The sequence below is a fragment of the Somniosus microcephalus genome, chromosome 10 (genome assembly GCF_052327205.1).
Source record: "Somniosus microcephalus isolate GS21.2 chromosome 10, FLI_Smic_1.0, whole genome shotgun sequence".
Taxonomy (NCBI): Eukaryota; Metazoa; Chordata; class Chondrichthyes; order Squaliformes; family Somniosidae; genus Somniosus; species Somniosus microcephalus.
In genome coordinates, this window is record NC_140996.1 from 191018229 (window position 1) to 191039040 (window position 20812).

The window sequence follows — 20812 nt, forward strand, 5'->3', positions numbered from 1 at the left end:
AAGAGATGCCGTGGTTGGTGCCTCCCTCCTCACTATTGCTTAGCTCCAATGCACCAACACAATAAAATCATATTAAAAACTGATCCCCACTCCTTGTAAACCACATCATGGGGGTTAAATTGGACAGCCCCCGAAAACAGGATGTGGGGATCACGATGCGCTATTAACCCGTGCCCGTCCAGTGTGATGCAGGCAGCATGACAACTTCATGCTGCCTGCTCATTATAATGATTTCTACATGCAGCCAGCGCTAACCATACTGTTGATTGACTGAACGCATCAGCAGGGGGCCCAATATCGTTAGTAACTTGGGCTTCTTAAAGATGTTGGCAGCCAATCAACAGCATGGATACTGCTGGCTGCACGCAGCAATTGTGGAAATGAGCAGGCAGCATGAAGTTGGCATCCAGCCTGCAGTAAGATTAATGGGCACGTGTTAATCGTGCATCACGATCCTTGCGCCTGTTTTCAGGGGTTATCCAATTTAACCCCCCATGTGTCTTAACTATCAACAAGTCTCCTACACAGCACCTTATCAAAGATCTTTTGAAAATCCATACATAAATATCGGCTGCAGTCCCTTTATCAATATGCTCCATTTTTTTGTTAAAGAATCTATTAAATTTTTTCACACATGACTAGCTTTTTACAATTTTTTGCTGGATGTCCTTAATTAATAGTGCTTTCTCATGTTTTAATTTTGGTCTCTAGAAACTTATCCACTACTAACGTTGTGCTGACTGGTCTATAGTTGCCCAGTTTATCTCGTTCTCCCTTCTTGAACAGCAGTGTCACATTGGCAATCCTCCAGTTCTCTGGCACAACTTCCATATTCAAGACTGTTTCAAAGATTGCAGTCAAAGCCTATGCTATTCCTTCTCTAACTTCCCTCAACATTCAAGGATGCATAACATCAGGACCCAGTGCTTTTCTGCTTTGAGTTCCACCAATTTTTTCAGTTATCCTAGCTACTTTCTCCATCTTCTCCCTATGTACCTTTTCATTCCCACTATTACATTGTTCTGTGAAAACCATGGTAAAGTTACTCATTTCAAATCTCTGCCATTCCTTCATCCTCCATTTCCTTTTCACCTTTAATTGGCCCAACCCTTTCCTTAATTATTCTGTTACTTTTTATATGTTAACAAAATCCTTTACTATTACCTTTGTTACCTGTCAGTCGTTCTTCCCCTTTTAAGCTTTTTATGCTTATATTTTTGCTTTCCCTTTATACTTTCTACACTCTGCATGATCTCCTTTTGTGTCATTAGTCCTAGATTTGTTATATGCCTCTTTTTAAGTCACATTTTAAGTTGTCTTTCCTTACTCATCCAAGGAATTCGAGCTTTACCTGCATCCCCATTACTTGTCTAGTTTGTATCCTAATCATTTCCCATTTTGAACATGTCCCATTGTTTAGCTACAGTCATAGCTGTCTTTTTTTCTTACCAATATATTTGGATGAGTTACCTTTTCATTTTGTGAGTCTTTTTTCCAATCACGTACCTTTATCTTTGACTGTTCCCTCTCCTTCGCAATGTTTATATGTCCGTTTCCTTTACCCTAATATTACCTACTTGCCCCACTTCATTTCTTGGAACTAGAATCAGCACTGACTCCTTCTATGTTGGACTAAAGCTATACTAATCTAGAAAGCAGCCCCTACACATTATAAAAACCCTTCCCTTCTTTTCCAGCTACATTTACAACAGCCTACCTTTGGATAATTAAAGTCACAGATTATTAGGACCTTACTAATCCTACACTTTTCTCTAATTTGTTTACATATCTCATCCTTTATTTCATTTCCACTATTCAGTGGTCCATAATAAATATCCAATGGATTAACAGCTCCCTTCTTATTGCTTAATTCTAACTAAATAGATTCAGCTTTTGCACCAACTTCTGCATCCTTACATCTGAGTGCTGTAAAATACTCTAACCTTTCTGAATATTTTATAACCAGAAATGTTTAGCTCCCAGTACTGCCCCAGCATATACCTCCATAGAAATGTGATAATCTAGTTTACCAGTTTTATTTAGAATAGTTTGTGCATTTACATACAATTCAAACTTAGCTCTGTTTAACAATGTTACTCTTTTTAATTTCCCTCCTTCTGATCAGCACTTTTCTACTTTTTCCTCTTCCAGCTGCCCTACATCCCTTGTCCCCTTTGCTTTCCCATTTGCTTCTTCACTCTGTTTTTATCCCTCCCCTGCCATACTACTTCAAACCTTCCTCCACATCCTGAATGACTCTTCCACTGAGAAGGCTGGCCCCAGTCCTGTTCAGGTCAAGCTCATCCACCCTATCCCAGAACTGATCCCAGGAATTTCCCTCCTACACCATTTCTCCAGTCACTCTTTTATCTCCCTTATCTTACTATTCCTATTTAAGCATGTGGCACACAAAGTAATCCTGAGGTTATTGCTCTTGAGATCCTGTTCTTTAATATGTCTCCTAATTCTTTAAACTCCTTTTGCAGAACTTTTGTACATAAGTATTTAGCAAGTTATGGTTGCATTGTTTGCTAGATAGAGCAATTTCATGTTCTTCCCCATAGATAACCAGCAGTAGCATGGCAGGGCACTGTAACTTTATAGAGTGGCAGCATTCTTGAAGGTCCAAGGAGGCTTGCTCAATGCTGTCACTTATGTCAACAGGAAAGGATTCTAATCTCTTGATGTGCAGCTCATTTGCAACCAACAGCACTGCATTATGCAAGTGAATCCTCATTTCCGAGAGCTGCCGTGATGTCTTCATTTTAAGGTAGTCCAATATGCCACCTTTCTTTGACCTAGAAAATCAAATTTCTGGGTGGCTCCTAGAAAATCAAGGCTATCCTCTGTAGCTATATCTGGTGACACCCGTTTGCCATTCCAGACACGAGCCCTAATCACATCCTAAAAGTTTCAGAGCTTAGTATTGCCTATTTAACAGAAACAGGAAGCAAAACTTCTGCAGTCTTATTAATACTTATATGTGATGTTATTATGGTTATATAACCAGTCTTCCAGAACATTTTCTAACTGGTTCAAATGAGTTTAGAAAATATGCTTATCTCAGCATTGCTTCAGTAAAGCATAAATTTCTTTTAATGCCGCCTGACTGGTTAATAATAGAACAAGATGCTTGTCCCTATTCACTTGAGTTTTAGTCAGCACAGCACCGGAAGTACAGCTAAATATTATGCAGAGCCTTGTAATGCAGCAAGTGCTTAATTCTCTCCAGGTAGTCATAAGAAGAAGTTATTACACATATAGCTTGTTACTGAGTAATTATATTTTGACACTGAACTATTTTTAGATAGTGTAAATTAAGTGCATTTTTCTATAACAGCCCCATTTTAAAAATTATTTTTCAGTGTTACACAGGAGAAGGTTCCATCCTCATAAATATAAAGTACAAAGCTTCTCTATTTTATTGAAGCTTCAAAGCTCTGACTGCTGATTCAAGCCCTAGAACAGACGAACACTGATCAAATGGTGTTTCATTCAATAGAATAAAAACTCTAGCAAGCTGTCTTTAAATCACACTGTTGTGGAGCTACAAGAGCAAATTTCCTTCGTACACATTTATTGATATTTCCTTCAATTACAACTCTGTTGTACAAATATGACAGACTGAAAAAAAAGACCATTTACAAATTTGAGATGGAGTGTGCGCCTCATACTTCTATGTGGGAATGAAATCTCCATGGTGACAATGACGTCACCAGGTTTGCATGTGAAGTGATTTTTTCATAATGAAATTTGCTGAACATCAATGACATTAGTGAAGGAGGATCAAAGTGTCCTTTACAGCTACTTTTCATTCAACAGAATTTATTAAAACTATCATTTATACACTGCTGATGCAGCTAAATGACAATTTGAATCTAAACATCATGTAAAGTGATATTATGGAATTAAACTTTTGAGTATTGAATTAGCCTTAGAGCTTCTTGAAAATATAATTTTCTGACTCTGTGTTTCAAATATTTCTTCCCTGTGTAAGGACTTCTATGACACCCAGCTACCTCCAACTAAGAAAGCCCTTATTCTTGCGCATCACCTCACATTGCAACTTAGTAATTAGTCAAGAATGAATACGTTTAACACACCAATTCCCTTTTCCAAATTTTTCTCCATTCTTTAGGGGAACCACTTTACCTTCACTTTGATTTTTTCATTCTGCTCACCTAAAGAATCTGAAGAATTATTTTTAGTTACACCACTTGTTAGCATAGAATTATTAAATATTAATCTATGTACTCCTGTTCCATATACTTGCACTGATAGAGCAAGATTTTATTCCTGCAGAGATTGTGACCACAATCTTTCAAACACCTAGATATGAAATAAGCAGAAAATGCTGGAAATACTCAGCAGATCAGGCAGCATCTGTGGCAGGTATGAAAGTTGTGTCACAGATTGGTAGGTTTCCAATATCTGTTGAAAAAGGGATAAATAGGGGGTAACTACAAACCAGTCCGGCTAACATTAGCAGTGGGTAAACTTCTAGAGGCCATAATATGACAACATTTATACTCAGTTAAAAAGATTTTGGTCAATTAAGGACAGCCAACATGGATTTGTAAAAGGCAAGTTGTTTGGTAAGCTTTTTGAGGAATTAACAGAGTACAGTATATTCATAAAGAAAGTGCTGTGCGTGCAGTGTATATGAATTTTCAAGACATTTGATGAGGTGCTGCATAAGAGGTTTGTTGATAAAATTAAAGCACATGCTATTAAAGAGAATGTGGCAGGACGGCTAGGAAGTTGGTTAGAGGTCAGAAAACAGATAGTAGCAGTTAATAGGTAGTTTTCTGATTGGAGGGATGCACAGTGGTGTCTCCCAGGGATTATTTTTGGATCACTGCACTTTTCTATATAAGGACCTGGACATGAGGGGTAAAATGAAAATATTGCAGACACTATAAAAACAGGAAGTTTGGTTTACTGGGAAGAGTACAGTACACAACTTCAGAAGACAGCTTTAGTAAATTGGACAAACAGATGTCGGATGAAATTCATATATGAAGAAATATGAAGTGATACATTTTGGGAGGAAGAATAAGGGGAAGAAATATATACTGAATGATTAAACTTTAAATGGAGTAGAAAATCAAGGGGAGTTAAGGGTTCAGATGCACAAATGTTTAAAAATAAGACATTGAGTAAGTTTTAAAAATAAAGTAAATGGGATCTAGATTTTATAAATAGGAGCTTAGAATACAAAAGCAAAGAGAGATAATGCTAAACCAGCACAAATTATTGGTTGGGGCGATAGTAGAGTTAAAATTGAGATGGCTAACTTACTGCCAAGATAATACCAAGGACGAGGAGAGACTAGATAAACTGGGGTTCTTTTATTAAGGTGAGGGAAGGTTAAGAGATCTGATAGATGTGCTCAAAATTGAGCAATTTTGATAAGGCAACTCAGGAAAATCTCAGTGTTTTGTATGCAGAGGGCATAAATTTGATCATAATCAAAAGAAGATGGAGGTGCTGTACTACAATTTATTTTACACAGAGGGTTGTAAGAACATGAAATGTCCTACTAGAGGTTCCCAAACTGTTGGTGGGGGGGTGGGCGCGAGGAGGATGCTTATTGCAACTCTCCAACAGGTATTGTCTGCAATATGCATTTTCTCCATTATGGCACTGTAGCCTTCCCCGCAACACTCTCAGGCTGATTCCTGACTCTGCTCTCTCCAAAATTCAGGCATCCCTTACTAACAATTCCAGCTTACAGGTATTTTCAATACTTTTCAGTTTAAATGTGTTTAATTCAGTTGAAAAGTAAGCGGTTTGCTTTCAGGTCTGTACCTCTACAGCATAAATTTCTTTTTGAAAGTGCTTGCGAGTCCTGGGCTGCCCACTGCGATACAGAAATAAATAAATGGCAGCTTCAAAAGTCAGTTAAAAGGATCTTGTCCCCCCGAGGACTGCTATGATGTGGAATGCCCATTTTTTTTGTCACTGTATCTAAGTCCTCATGAGCCCTTGGGTCCCCTTGATGTTTAGACAGGATAGATAAATGACTCTCCTATGGGGAAGAGATGGAGTGGGGGGGGGGGGGGGGAGAGGAAGGGCTCAGAATGACAACCCTTGAATTTCTCTTTATTGGGTAAGTACCTATAGTCCTCAAAGGATTATGGAATATAAATCAGAATCCCACAACTTCTCATCAGATATCCACCATGTCTCTTAGGTGGAAGATTTTTATATAAAACAGGTAATATTCAAGACAGTACTTATAACACTGTGTATTGTGCAGTTATTAAAAATCTTTATTAAAATACAGAACAGACCAAATCAATTTTAACTTGAAAAAGTGACCCAATTCAATGTTGATAGACTCTTCTGCAGTACAATTTTACTTCAGACAATCTTTGGTATTCCACTGCAAATACAGTTTGCAGAAAAATAACATTCTGAAACCAATTATTGCAATTCATTTCACCTTAGTTCAACTCTAACCATCTGATCTTATCAAAAGCAGTCTCAATTCCTAATATTTTCATAGACATACTAGAATGTAAATCAGTAAACAATAGGTTAATAAAATGCAAAAAAAAGAGAATCAAGTTTATGACAGCAGCTGGTTTAGTAACATAAGAGGCAATTTTCTTCTCCTTTCACCCCACTGCTTCTGCCTACCTCCACTCCTCTATTGCTTATTATCCATGCTCATAATACAATGTGTGGCATTTTAAATTACAATTCAGCTCTGATATTTTGTAGATAATTACATGGCCATAGTCCACACATGCTGCTTCACCCATGAGAGCATCACCTTGTTCAATTCAGAAGATAAAACAGGTTATTAACTTTATAAACCTACATGATGGGGTTATATATCTTGAAGTGCTCATCTCCAAGCATCTTTATTTAACGCAGTTTAACTCTTTGAGCACAACAGTACTATTCTTGCAAAGTCAACAATATACTTCTTAATAACATAGGCATTGGGATCCAAGCTTTTCTGTGTGTTATAATGATGTGCCTGCTATAATGGTAACCAAATACAATAAAAGGTAGAATGAAGAATTGGCTGCTTCAGTCCAGTGACCATAAAAGAAAGATGGGGTAACATTTTATTTGTGCAGTTTGCATCTGCGTGAATTCCAATATCAGACTTAGTCACAAGTACCATGTTGCTAAAAATATACATTTAATGTAGTGAAGCAAAGGTTAAATACACACTCATAGCTGTATAATTAATTGCTATTTTATGGTTCAAGTTAACTTTAGATACTTTTTTCTTGTGTCCAACACAAAAGTGAGCTTGCATGGCAAGTCCTCGCTCCCTATGAGCTGAAACATGAAGTTATGCATGGGGTAATTTGGGAGAACAACGTGAATAATTAATTCTATTATGTTGAGATAAGCGCTGAAAATAGTAGGCGGTATCACCTTACACTCCTGAACTCCAGGATTGATAGAGAATACCATACTGACAGACCATACGACTTAGGCTGAATACTGCCTGCAAGTTTAATAAGCAAGATTAAAAATGGTAGATTTAGCTAGATTACAATATTTCAGCTAATTCACAAGCCTGGATTTTCGAATTGGCCTTAATTGAACACCAACAGTAACCTATTTAGTTTAATGCCAATTGCAAAATCCAGGCCGCACTCTCTCTTCCAAGGTGTGGAGATGCCGGAGTTGGACTGGGGTGGACAAATGTAAGAAGTCACACAACACCAGGTTATAGTCCAACAGCTTTATTTGAAATCACAAGCTTTCGGAGTGCTGCTCCTTCATCAGGTGAAGTGGAGAAATGCATAAAGACATTATTCTCTGACTATATAAGCTGTGTCTTTACGCATTTCTTGTGATTTCAAATAAAGCTGTTGGACTATAACCTGGTATTGTGTGACTTCTTACAGCTCTCTTCCAAGACAGTGAAAGTTAATTGCTCAGCAGTTCTCTTCAATAACTTTGGTGTCTTAGACCAGAAACTCTTCATGAAAAGCTTTTGTGTGAAAAATGAACTCCATAGAGTCAGTTGCTACTGATTAGCTATATAGCAGTACAGCAAGAAAGAACATGGGCCACTCAGATAATTTATACGGCTCTCTTTTCTTTTAATGTTAGTTAGTGACAGGGCAAGTTGATAAGACTGTTAAAAAAGCATACGGGATCCTGCGCTTTAAGAGGCAGAGGGGGAGAAATTCGGTATCGCCCCGTTTGGGGTGCAATTATCGGCTGGGCACAAAGTTTAGCGCCTGGTGCTAATTATCACCTCCGATTGCAAACTTGGCTTTTATCGCCCCTGGAACTGATTGGAGCGCTAAATCAGGCGTTACACACCTCTCTTAAGGCGCTAATGCCGAGGAGCGAGTCGCTACCTCAGAGCGCTGGCGAAGCTCATGTGATGTCAGTCAGCAATGGAGCACAGACACACTGGCGCAGGCCAGTTCTTAAAGGGGAGGATCGATCTTGCTCTCCATCCACACCCTGCTCATTACAGCCTTGAATCTCGGCCTGGAGAGCCCTGTACATCAAATCTGCTGGAAAGAACAATGGAGAGGCCCAGGGAAAGAGCTCAGAGTGCAGTCCCCATAGTCTCTTCTAAATCAATGCAAGGAAAGTCAAATCAAAATGAACCTGCAAAGTGCTGCTCAGTACCCAAAACTCCTTCACACAGCGTTGAATCTCTCCAGAAGTCTCTCTCTCTCTCTCAGATTGCGTGGTGCAAAAATGTCACCAAAAAAAGGCAGCAACATAAGAACATAAGAAATAGGAGCAGGAGTAGGCCAATCGGCCCCTTGAGCCTGCTCCGCCATTCAAGAAGATCATGGCTGATCTGATCCTAACCGCCAATCTATTTTCACAGAACCATCTCCTGAATCTAACAGAATTAGACACACGAAATAGGAGCAGGATCAGGCTACACGGCCCCTGGGCCCGCTCCGCTACCCACAGGGCTATGACCGATCCGAACCTAGACTCATGTCCAAATTCCTGCCCGCTCCCCATAACCCTTTATTCCCTTTACTTCTAGGAAACTGTCAATTTCTGTTTTAAATTTATGTAATGATGTAGCTTCTACAGCTTTTTGGGGCAGCATATTCCATGGACCTACCACCCTCTGAGTGAAGTAGTTCCTCCTCATCTCAGTTTTGAAAGAGCAGCCCCTTATTCTAAGACTATGCCCCCTAGTTCTAGTTTCACCCATCATCGGGAACATCCTCCCCGCATCCACCCAATCCAACCCCTTCACAATCTTATATGTTTCAATAAGATCGCCTCTCATTCTTCTGAACTCCAATGAGTAGAGTCCCAATCTACTCAACCTCTCCTCATATGTCCATCCCCTCATCCCCGGGATTAACCGAGTGAACCTTCTTTGTACTGACTCGAGAGCAAGTATGTCTTTTCTTAAGTATGGACACCAAAACTGTATGCAGTATTCCAGGTGCGGTCTCACCAATACCTTGTACAACTGAAGCAATACCTCCCTATTTTTATATTCTATCCCCCTAGCAATGAAAGCCAACATTCCATTGGCCTTCTTAATCACTTGCTGCACCTGCATACTAACCTTTTGAGTTTTGTGCACCAGGACCCCCAGATCCCTTTGTACTTCAGTACTTTCAAGTTTCTTGCCATTAAGATAATAACTTGCTCTACGATTTTTCCTGCCAAAGTGCATAACCTCACACTTTCCAGTATTGTATTCCATCTGCCAAATCTCTGCCCACTTACTTAGCCTGTCTATGTCCCCTTGCAGGTTTTTTATGTCCTCCTCACTCACTACTTTCCCTCCCATCTTAGTATCATCTGCAAACTTTGATATGTTACACTCGGTCCCCTCCTCCAAATCATTAATATAGATTGTAAAGAGTTGGGGACCCAGCACTGACCCCTGCGGAACACCACTGGTTACTGATTGCCAGTCTGAGAATGAACCATTTATCCCAACTCTCTGCCTTCTGTTAGATAGCCAATCCTCTATCCATGCCAGAATATTACCCCCAATCCCGTGATTTTTTATCTTAAGCAATAATCTTTTGTGTGGCACCTTGTCAAATGCCTTTTGGAAGTCTAAATACACTACGTCCACTGGTTCCCCTTTATCCACCCTATATGTTACTTCCTCAAAGAACTCCAGCAAATTTGTCAAACATGACTTCCCCTTCATAAAACCATGCTGACTTTGTCCTATTAAATTATGCTTATCCAAATGTCCTGTTACTGTCTCCTTAATAATGGACTCCAATATTTTACCTACCACAGATGTTAGGCTAACCGGTCTATAGTTTCCAGCCTTCTGTCTACTGCCCTTTTTAAATAAGGGCGTTACATTAGCAGTTTTCCAGTCTGCCGGGACCTTTGCTGAGTCCAGGGAGTTTTGGAAAATTATTACCAATGCATCCACAATCCCTACCGCCACTTCCCTCAAGACCCTAGGATGTAAGCCATCAAGTCCAGGTGATTTATCCGCCTTGAGTCCCATTATTTTACCGAGTACCACTTCCTTAGTGATTTTGATCGTGTTTAGCTCCTCCCCCCCATAGCCCCCTGTTTGTCCAGTGTTGGGATATTCTTAGTGTCCCCTACTGTAAAGACTGATACAAAATATTCATTCAGTGTTTTTGCCATCTCCATATTTCCCACCATTAATTTCCCGGTCTCATCCTCTAAGGGACCAACATTTACTTTAGCCACCCTTTTTCTTTTTATATAACTATAAAAACTCTTACTATCTGTTTTTATATTTTTTGCTAATTTACTTTCATAATCTATCTTCCCTTTCTTAATCAATCTTTTTGTTATTTTTTGCTGTCTTTTAAAGTTTTCCCAATCCTCTATCCTCCCACTAGATTTGGCTACCTTATCTGCCCTTGTTTTTGGTCGAATACTATCCTTAATTTCTTTACTTAGCCACAGATGGCTGTCTTTTCTTTTACACCCTTTTCTTCTCAGTGGAATATATATTTTTTGGAAGTTGTAAAATAACTCCTTAAATGTACACCACTGATCATGTATCGTCCTACCCTTTAATCTATTTTCCCAATCCACTCTACTCAATTCCGCTCTCATACCTTCATAGTCTCCTTTATTCAAGCTTAACACGCTTGTTTGAGATCCAACCCTCTCACCCTCTAATTGAATATGGAATTCAACCATGTTATGGTCACTCATTCCAAGGGGATCCTTTACTAGGGCATTTTTAATTGATCCTGTCTCGTTACACAGGACCAGATCTAAGGTTGCTTGCCCCCTGGTCGGTTCAGTTACATACTGCTCAAGAAACCCATCCCTAATACACTCAATGAACTCATCCTCAAGGCAGCCCTGCCCAATTTGATTTGTCCAATTAATATGATAGTTAAAATCCCCCATAATTATATATGTTCCCTTATTACAAGCCTCAACTATTTCCTGATTGATACTCCGTCCAACAGAGTTGCAACCGTTCGGAGGCCTATAGACTACGCCCACTAGTGTTTTTTTCCCCTTATTATTCCTTACCTCCACCCAAACTGTTTCATTATCCTGATCTTTTGACCCAATATCATTTCTCTGTATTACAGTGATTCCTTCCTTTATTAACATAGCCACCCCACCTCCCCTTCCTTCCTGCCTGTCCTTCCTGGTCGTTAAATAACCTGGTATGTTTAATTCCCAGGCATTGTCACCCTGCAGCCATGTTTCTGTAATGGCCACAAGATCATACCCATATGTAGTTATTTGTGCCATTGTCTATTTTGTTACGAATGCTACGTGCATTCAGATAGAGAACTTTCAAATATGTTTTGTGACACTTAGTTCCTGCTTTTGCCCGTTTTATTACTTTACCTTTTACTCCATACCTTCTGCCCCTTCCTGACACGCTCTGGTTTTTAATTTCCCCACTGCTACCTAAGTCTATGACCTTCTCTGTTGTCATTTTTATTATTTGCTCTCTAGGAACCTCCCCCCTACTAGTTAGTTTAAAGCCCTCTCTACAGCCCTAGTTATATGATCCGCCAGGACTCTAGTCCCAGCACTGGCCAAGTGAAGCCCGTCCCAACGGAACAGCTCCCTCCTGCCCCAGTACTGGTGCCAGTGTCCCAGGAAGCAAAACCCATTTCTCCCACACCAGTCTTTGAGCCACGCATTTAACTCTCTAATTTTATTTGTCCTAGCCAAATTCGCTCGTGGCTCAGGTAATAAGAGATTATTACCCTTGAGGTTCTGTTTTTTAATTTGACCTGGTCCGGGGCGCTATACGCTCGACTGACGTCACGATCTGCGGGCGCAGGAGATTGTGGCGGTAGTGTTTAGCGCTGCCGCAAAATGGTCAATTTTGCGACTGGCGCAAATATCGCCACGCCCGGAAACTAGTTGCTTTTTGCCCCATTAGCGCCCTCTAAGGGCACTAACGGGAGGCGCAAAGCAACTGAATTTTTCCCCCATAGAGTATTAAAGCAAGGAAGTTATGCTAAACCTTTATAATTCACTGGTTAGGCTTCAGCTGGAGTATTGTGTCCAATTCTGGGGACTACACTTTAGGAAGGATGTCAATCATAGTAAGTTACAGCACGGAAGGAGGCCATTTTGGCCCATCGTGTCCACGCTGGCCAACAAAGAGCTATCCAGCCTAATCCCACTTCCCAGCTCTTGGTCTGTAGCCCTGCAGGTTAGAGCATCCCAAGTGCACATCCAAGTACTTTTTAAATGTGGTTAGGGTTTCTGCCTCTACCACCCTTTCAGGCAGTGAGTTCCAGACCCCCACAACTCTCTGGGTGAAGAAATTTCCCCTCAAATCCCCTTTAAACCTTTCCCCAATTACTTTAACTCTGTGTCCCCTGGTTTTTGACCCCTCTGCTAAGGGAAATAGGTCCTTTCTATCCACTTTTTTCTATGCCCCTCATAATTTTATACACCTCAATAAGGTCTCCCCTCAGCCTCCTGTGTTCCAAGGAAAACAGACCCAGCCTATCCAGTCTTTCCTCATAGCTAAGATTCTCTACTCCCGGCAACATCCTTGTAAATCTCCTCGGTATCCTCTCTAGTGCAATCACATCTTTACTGTAATGTGGTGACCAGAACTGCACGCAGTACTCTAGCTGAGGCCTAACTAGTGTTTTATACAGTTGAAGCATAACCCCCCTGCTCTCGTATTCTATGCCATGGCTAATAAAGGCAAGCATTCCATATGCCTTCTTAACCACCTTATCTACTTGGCAAGCTACCTTCAGGGATCTGTGGACATGCACTCCAAGGTCCCTTTGTTCCTCTACACTACTCAGTGTCCTACCATTTAATGTGTATTCCCTTTCCTTGTTAACCCTCCTCACACTTCTCCGGATTGAATTCCATTTGCCACTGTTCTGCCCACCTGACCAATTTATTGATATCTTCCTGCAGTCTACAGCTTCCTTCTTCAGTATCAATCACACAGCCGATTTTAGTATCATCTGCAAACTTCTTAATCATACCCCCTATATTCAAGTCAAGATCGTTGATATATACCACAAAAAGCAAGGGACCTAGTACCGAGCCCTGCGGAACTCCACTGGAAACAGCCTTCCAATCACAAAAACACCCATCAACCATTACTCTCTGCTTCCTGTCTCTGAGCCAGTTTTGAATCCAAAATGTCAAGTTCTTGGAGAGGGTACAGAACAGATTTATTAGAATGATGATACCAGAGGTGAAGGACTTCAGTTACGTGGAGAGACTGGAAACGCTGGTCTCCTTACAGCAGAGAAGGTTAAGGGGAGATTTAATGGCAGTGTTAAAAATTAGGAAGGGTTTTGATAGAGTAAATAAGGAGAAACTCTTTCCACTGACAGGAGTGTCAGTAACCAAAGGGGAGAGGAGGAGAAATCTTTTTACACAGTGTATTTTTACGATCTGGAATCTGTTGTGTCCGAGTATAATAAGACACAGACTGCAGGAGAAACGGTACAACAGGTGTTTACTAAACGTGGCTCACACTGGAACTGCCTGTACAGATTACTACTCAGTGCTATATACAGGTGTGGTCACTGCCGGTACTACAGTATACATGAGCTGTAAAAAGTAGTTCCCCCCTTAAAGGTATACACATTACAATTCCTCCCCTTTTAGATTAACAGTACCATAACACTCATTTAACAATTAAATATCAAACTAATTACAATTAACACTTTTAACATGCAACATTAGCTGAAAATAGTCTATTTATATATTCAGTCTTTGGGGAGGCCTCCTGATCCTTTCTGGATAGCGCCTTTCCCGAGTGTCTTGCTCTTGGTGCGGAGGCGATTCTGGCACCCTGTCATCGGTTGGTTCATCAGCTTCCGATGCTACTGTTTCTGGGGTAGATGCGACCTGTACATCGGGTTCATCACCAGGTACGTATGGGCGAGGCATGGGGTTGACTTGTTCCTGTGACTCTAGGATCTGGTCAACATGGCATCTCACGATGCTCTCCCCAACGTCCACTGTGTACATTAGTGGGCCCTGCCGTGTGCATATCGTTCCTGGCTGCCATTTTTCTGTTCGGTAGTCGCGGGCCAAGACTGGTTGCCCTACATTGAAGCTCCTTGTTGGCTTCTCATGGATGTGTTGGAATTGCTTACTCTCAACATCTCTTCGTACGTTTGGTCTGAGCAAATCCAGGCGAGATCTTAACCTTCGGTTAAAGAACATCATGGCTGGGGCCTAGTTGGTGACTGCATGTGTCGCATTCCGGTAGGCGAACAGGAAATTGTCCACCTTGTGCTGCAGCGGAATGTTGTCATTGTACGTAGCCTTTATTGCCTTCTTAAAGGTTTGTATGAACCTCTCAGCCAATCCATTTGTGGTTGGATGATATGGGGCGGATGTGTAATGCCTTACCCCATTCTTTTTCAAGAACCTCCGGAACTCTTCGGACACAAACTGTGGTCCGTTGTCGGAGCAAATCTGTTCTGGCAAGCCATTCCTGGCAAAAATGGTCCATAGGACTGCAATAGTTTTCTCTGTGGTGGTGCAGGACATTTTGATGACCTCAGGCCATTTCGAGTGCGCATCCACGGCTATTAAAAACATTGAGTCCATGAATGGACCAGCAAAATCAATATGCACCCGTTGCCAAGGAGATGAGGGCCACTCCCATGGGTGTAGAGGGGCCTGTGGTGGTGCATTTTGGACTTTCTGGCATCCTGAGCAGCTCTTGGTCAGGTCCTCGATTTGTTTATCGATTCCCGGCCACCACACATAAGCCCTGGCTAGGCTTTTCATTTTTACCCCTCCCAGATGACCCTCATGAAGCTCATTGAGCACTCTATCCCTTAACTTGGGTGGAATTACTACTCGGGATCCACACATCAAGGTCCCCCGGCACACTGACAGCTGTTCTCTCCTTGTCGAGAATGCTGGCAACAGTGAGTCGCCATGTGCTGGCCATCCCTTCACCGTCAAATCATATACCCGAGACAGTGTCGGGTCATTTCGGGTTTCCTTTTCGATACAAGCGTTAGTTACCGGTAGGTATTCAACTATAGTCGAATGGAATATTTCGACAGGATCCACTGCTGGTGCTTCCTCCGCAGTAGGCAGTGGCAGGCGTGATAGCCCATCAGCATTTCCATGCTGTTTCGTGCCCTTATATTCAGTGTCATAGTGGTGCGCCCCTAGAAAAAGTGACCATCTTTGTAGTCGTTGCGCAGTCATCACCGGAACACCCTTCTTCGGATTAAAAATGGAGACAAGAGGCTGGTGATCAGTCAGCAAGGTGAATTTCTGCCCGTGCAGATAGTGATTGAACTTTTTCACTCCCCATACTAGGCTGAGGGCCTCCCTGTCAATCTGGGCGTAGTTACGCTCGGCTGAGGTTAGTGATCATGACGCAAAGGCTATTGGCCTCTCTGAGCCGTCCGAGAATTTGTGCGACAGCACCGCTCCAATGCCGTAGGGTGACGCATCACATGCCAACCGAATTGGTAATGCCGGGTTGTAATGGGCCAATACCTCTTTCGATGTGATTAGTGTTTTGCTCTTCTGGAAAGCTCGTCTACATTCATCACTCCACTTCCATGGCACCCCAGTTTGCAGTAGGGTGTTCAGTGGGTGTAGTATTGTAGACAAATTTGGCAAGAACTTATGGTAGTTGTTTACCAGCCCGAGGAACGACCTCAGTTGTGACACATTTTCCGGTGCTGGAGCCTTGACAACTGCCTCAATCTTCTCTGGGGACTTATGTAACCCCTCTTTATCGATAACGTGGCCACAATACGAGATCTGTTTTCTAAAAAACTCGCATTTGGGGCAGTTAGCTCAGAGCCCATATTCCTGCAATCTAGTGAGCACCTGCTCCAGGTTGGCAAGGTGATCACTGTCATTTTCGCCCGTGACCAGGATGTCGTCCAAATAACACTGGGTCCCGGGGATCCCTTGCAAGACTTGTTCCATTGCCCTCTGCCAAATAGGCGGAGCTGATGCTACCCCGAATACCTGCCAGTTGTATTGGTAGAGACCTTTATGGGTGTTGATTGTGAGGTATTTTTTTGATGCTTCTTCTACCTCCATTTGCAGATACGCCTGGACCAGATCAATGTTAGTGAAGCGTTTCCCTCCAGATAGCGAGGCGAAAATATCTTCAATCCGCGGAAGTGGATATTGTACGGTGTGAAGGACCGGGTTCACTGTTACCTTAAAGTCCCCACGGATGCGAACCTTCCTTGGTTCCCCAGGTGTGCTGCTCAACAACTTTTTCATCACAGGGATGATGGATGAAGCCCACTCGCTCCAGTCTACCTTGGACAGTACACCTGAACGTTCCAGACTCTCCAGCTCTGCTTCGACGGCTGGGCGGATCGCATAAGGTACCGGTCTGGCCTTAAAACATTTTGGGCTTGCGTTTTCTTCAATTTTAATCGTCGCTGTCATGCCTTTTAGTGTTCCAAGTCCTTGCTGGAACACTTCTTTCGCGTCAGTTAGGATCTTTGACAGTCGCCCAGGTGTGACGTCGTCATCCTTTTTGTCAGCCACAGTCAGTGCCTGTATGGAATGCCAATCCAGTTGTATTTTCCGGATCCATTCACATCCCAGTAATGGTGGTCCTCCATCTTGCAATACATACAGGTCTAGTTTTGGTGTTTCCTCACCGTTATATATAACAGTCACCCTTATTTTTCCTTTGGGGTAGACTTTTTGCCCCGTGTACGTCTTCAAAATAATTTTTGTGTCTCTCAAGGGTATGTGTGAGAATAGCCGCTCGTAGTCCCGTCGGTTTATGACTGTTAGGGCTGATCCAGCGTAAGGTCCTTTTCAGATAAAAGCCGTTTCTGGGTTCCTTCACTTTGAAGCCCACACACAAACTTGTCCCTTAAGGTATCTGCCAGCCCCGCTCCAAACTGGCAGTGTTTCGATAGTTTGCACAGTTCTGTTAAATAATCAGCATTGCTTTCATCCTTATGCTGGTTCCGTTTGGAAACTTGAATCTTTCTGCTATCAGCAGCGGTGTGGCGTTTAATTGTTCCTGTAGTATTGTTACTATGTCTTCAAAACTCTTTTCCATTGGCTTCGTTGGGGTTACTAGATTTCGTAATAAACCATACGTCTTTGCACCCATTAAATTTAACAATACCGACGCTTTCTTGTCATCTGACACCTCATTTGCCTTGCAGTACACCTCTATTCATTCGACATATGTAGTCCAATCTTCGACTTCATTGTCAAATGCGGTGACACCGCCACTCTTTGGCATTTTGGGTGTGGTTTAAAATGGCGTCTCCCAACGGCTTAAAATGGCGTCTCCCGCGCTTTCCTTCCTCCCCCGCTGCTGCCAACGCTGCTCCCGGCGGTTCTCGTGGCAATGGCGGTGCCCTGTAGGTTTCGCGCGCTTCTCCTGCGCTGCTGCCAACGCCACTGTCGGCTGTCCTCGTGGCAATGGCGGCGCCTCGCGGGTTTCTGCGCGTCTCTCTCTCCCTCTCTTCGACGCTGCTCGGCCTCTGAACACCAGCTGTGCCCTGTGCGCTCTGCCCTCTCTCTCTCTCCCCCGTCGACGCTGCTCGGCCCTTTGCAGTGTCGCTCAGTTGGGCTCTAGCCTGCCGCTGTCCGGGAAGGGTCTGCACACTACCTGTTGCCAGCCCGTTTCGCTGGACCACCTCGACTGGAAAGCCAAGCCTGGCTCTCGACAGCCTCCCCAGCAATTCTCGGTTCTCTGCTGGATGACTGGGCGGTTGCCCGTGGTCGACACCCGAGTCTCTGGCCTTGACCTCCAATCCACTGATCTCCAGGAACGAATCCCCGGGAGGTGATGCAGAGTTGCAGGTAGGTTCGAACTTGCCTTGTCGCCAATGTTGTGTCCGAGTATAATAAGACACAGACTGCAGGAGAAACGGTACAACAAGTGTTTACTAAGCGTGGCTCACACTGGAACTGCCTGTACAGATTACTACTCAGTGCTATATACAGGTGTGGTCACTGCCGGTACTACAGTATACATGAGCTGTAAAAAGTAGTTCCCCCCTTAAAAGGTATATACATTACAGAATCCACTTCCTGGGAGAGTGGTGGAAGTAATAACTTTGAAAAGGGAATTGGATAAATACCTGAAAAGGAATAATTTGCAGAGCTATGGGGAAAGAGCAGGAGAGCGGGACTAATTGGATAGCTCTTTCAAAGAGCACGCACAGGCATGATGGGCCGAATGGCCTCCTTCTGTGCTGTATGATTCTATGATTTTGTAATTCTATGACTCAGTACACACTAACCAAAGACGACCAGGAAGTCTCATTCTTGCATATGGTTGAGCTTTCATGAATGGAGCTTTGTCGCACAGTTAATAGCAGAGTGAGTTGGCAGTATTACTGCACATTAATCACATCACGATACAGCACTGGTATATATAAACAAAATAAGAAACAGGTTAACGGTTTATATTTCCAGTACCACCAAAATCACACAAATTGCTTTTATTTCACTCCTGTACTGGCTGCACTTCTGAAACATAATTAACATGGGAACAGCACCTGTTCCTTTTATTGTTTCTTCTGCAACAAATTATTTAGACAAAATCATTGAACAGGTATTTAATGGGCCATTTACCTGATCATTTAAACCAAGGAATTATGAATGTATCTAGCTCATACCCTGCAACATTGCCACTTACACTGCTCACGACCTAATTATTTCCACTGTAGTACAGGAAACTCTCGTTTAACCGGCAAAATTCTCACTCTGAAAACTACAGTATACAGTCGTTTATAAGTTTTGTTTTACTGTTAAGTAATTAAAGAGTTATGGATTACCCTCAACTGGCAGTACTGTACTTAATCAAGCATCTTCCACCATCCATTTAACACAACATTCTGTAGGTGAGTCCCCAATTATACTACACATTTCCTGATTGTTTTATTTTTGTTTGTTAAAAATAGCCTCGGTAGATATACCTCTCCGTTATCCGGAATTTTTAATCAACTGGCACCATCCCCGGTCCTGTCGGTGCCGGATACCAAAGAGTTTCCTGTAGTTTCAAAGAGTGTAGATGCCAACAAAGCTAAACACTGCTGACCATGACATATTGGGGTAGAAATTCGTCTGGGCCAGTTTTTGAGCCCACAATCGGCACAGGCAGCGCGGACTCCAACCAGAAGACCTAAGGCCGACCCAAAATTGGGCCCCGGGCCTCGTTTTTTGAGCAAGCTGTCGCTGCCCGTCACGCCTCCACAGGCAGCTTGCGCATTTAAAAAAATTAAAACAAACTTACCTTTTGTTGGTGGCCACTACTTAGGCCACAGTGACCACTGAAGAATCCTGAGGCCTGACTCCTGCCCAGCTTATCATTGCCCAATTTCTGTGAGAGGGCCCAAAGCAGGCGTTAGGCCCTTCATTTACATGTGTAAGGGCTCTAATGCCCATTTTAGGCAGCCATCAGGGATGCCTGATAAAATGACCCAAGCCAATTTCAAGTTGGACATTTCTCAGATGTCCTTGGGCGTAGGACGTTGGTCTCCAAAATTGGGCCTCATTGTGCCCATGTTACACACACGAAATGGGCGCAACAAAGTCTAAATTCTATCTCATCCTCTTTGTCTCCAAGTTTGTCTCATTTTATTCCCCAATCGGCAGCTGAATCCCAAACATTTTAGCTGGGAACGGTCAAGCTATGTTGGCAACGAGTAAAGATCCATACGAGGTATTGGATCTGTTCAAGGTAAAACAGTTTTCCTCTGCAGTGGAGTTTTATAGCTGCAACAGTCTGGATGCTGTCAGTGGCACCTCTGACAATGACCTCATGAACACACTTGAACGCACATGATGGAATGCATTTTATGTCTACCCCACCAGCAGACTTGCATGTAGCAAGTTTACATGTAGATTTATTCAGTACCACAAACATGCATTCAATTATCCTCTCAACTCGCAAAATTTGTCATTTTATGTCTTGCATAAAAATACAGATATGGGTCAGCAAACAGCAGTCATAGGGAATAGGGGATGCAAAGAAAATGCGTGGAGAGGCATTCTGCAGATATAAGCGATTAAAATGTATATGTATTCTTAAAGACATGTTAGAAGGTACCAATCTATATTAAAAATGTAGCACAACTATTAAGCCAGTAGCTTCACAACTTGTTCCACTTTGCTGTAACTTAAAATTTATTGAATACTAGCTGAAGTGCCCGGCGGTGCCGAGGCTTTTTTGAGGGCATGTTGTTGTTGGAAGAGAGCGCGCGACTGGGGGGGAAGAGAGCGCGCGACTGGGGGGGAAGAGAGCGCGCGACTGGGGGGGGAAGAGAGCGCGCGACTGGGGGGGAAGAGAGCGCGCGACTGGGGGGGAAGAGAGCGCGCGACTGGGGGGGAAGAGAGCGCGCGACTGGGGGGGAAGAGAGCGCGCGACTGGGGGGGAAGA

At 42.7% G+C, this 20812-nt stretch overlaps 1 protein-coding gene across 4 annotated transcripts in view; it reads right to left on the reverse strand.

Moving 5' to 3' along the window:
* LOC147111946 (serine/threonine-protein kinase DCLK1) overlaps positions 1 to 20812 on the reverse strand; it is a 508995-nt gene that overhangs the window by 219825 nt on the left and 268358 nt on the right. The gene's annotated exons all lie outside the window — the stretch shown is intronic.